This window comes from Saccopteryx bilineata, chromosome 4, assembly GCF_036850765.1.
Source record: "Saccopteryx bilineata isolate mSacBil1 chromosome 4, mSacBil1_pri_phased_curated, whole genome shotgun sequence".
NCBI lineage: Eukaryota > Metazoa > Chordata > Mammalia > Chiroptera > Emballonuridae > Saccopteryx > Saccopteryx bilineata.
The window spans coordinates 120,953,383-120,955,021 of record NC_089493.1 but is presented as its reverse complement, the minus strand read 5'-3'; positions in this window follow the sequence as shown (position 1 = coordinate 120,955,021).

The window sequence follows — 1,639 nt, the reverse complement described above, 5'->3', positions numbered from 1 at the left end:
CTGGTTTCCTGGCTGTGAGAACTTTGCGTGATTGGTGTGTGAGTGCATGGCAGCACCACATGTGTGTGGTCTATATAAGGCTGTGGGCACTTTCCCTGAGTGCCAATTCTCCCAGATGGCTCTCACACCACTATGAAGTGCAGATTTTCCTGCTCCCTAGCCTTTCACCACAAAAAGCAGATTTTCCTTTGTTTATTGGCTCTTTCCCTTTTGTTGTTTATTCACTCACCTGGCTTTGCAAGTCTCCAATAAATGGGTATATAGCCCGAGGCTTTATCACCCTGCAGTTCCTCTGCCATCTACACTAATTCAGTGAGAATCTGCCTGGTCTCAACCACCAGCATTACAATATCTATTAGGTCTCTCACAATATATTTTATCAGAAGTCTTCTGGACCGCGGAATGCTAAATTTTATGTGGTTTTTCAAAAACTCAGTGCTACTTCTTTTTATTGGGGTAGTTCGGGGAAAACAGCCATGTTAGGCTTAGTCGCTGGTTTCCTGTCTGTAAGCACTTTGCACAATTAGTCAATGAGCACAAGGCAGAAAGCCACGTGTATGTCTCTAAGAAAAGCTATGGGTGCTTTTCCTCAGGAGCAATTTTTCCAGATTGCTCTTTCGCCAATGTAGAGTGTGGTTCTCTGATTCTCTCAGCTGACACCATGAGGGGCAGCATTTCTGATCCCTTGCCCTCCACTGCAAAAAGCAGGTTTTTCTTTGTTAACTTGCTTGTCTGTCTCTGTGACCCTGCAATAAAAGGGTAATAGCCCATTGCTTACTGGCTCCACAGTTCCTCTACCATCTGCCTGAATTCAATTGAACCTGCCTGGCCTCAGCTACCAGTATTACAGGGAGTATTTAACATGAACTGAATTTAGGCAATCTGTATTAATATTACTTAGATAAAAAGAACTATTTTAATATGATCTATTTCATGGTTTCTCAATTTTTATAGTTTTAAGACAGTTTTGGAGTTTTTTGAGCTCACATGGCACGCATGTGTGTCTGTGTGTATATGTGTGTGTAGTTTGTTGTATTCCAACATATTCTTTTTTTTTACCCTCATTAGCATTTTTTAATAAATTTTTATTAATGTTAATGGGATGACATTAATAATTCAGGGTACATATATTCAAAGAAAACATGTCTAGGTTATCTTGTCATTAAATTATGTTGCATACCCCTCACCCAGAGTCAGATTGTCCTCCGTCACCCTCTGTCTAGTTTTCTCTGTGCCCCTCCCCCTCCCCCTAACTCTCTCCCTCCCTCCCTCCTGCGTCCTCCCTCCCCCCACCCCTGGTAACCACCACTCTCTTGTCCATGTCTCTTAGTCTCGTTTTTATGTTCCACCAATGTATGGAATCATGTAGTTCTTGTTTTTTTCTGATTTACTTATTTCACTCCATATAATGTTATCAAGATCCCACCATTTTGCTGTAAATGATCTGATATCATCATTTCTTATGGCTGAGTAGTATTCCATAGTGTATATGTGCCACATCTTCTTTATCCAGTCTTCTATTGAAGGGCTTTTTGGTTGTTTCCATGTCTTGGCCACTGTGAACAGTGCTGCAATGAACATGGGGCTACATGTGTCTTTACGTATCAATGATTCTGAGGTTTTGGGGTATATACCAAGT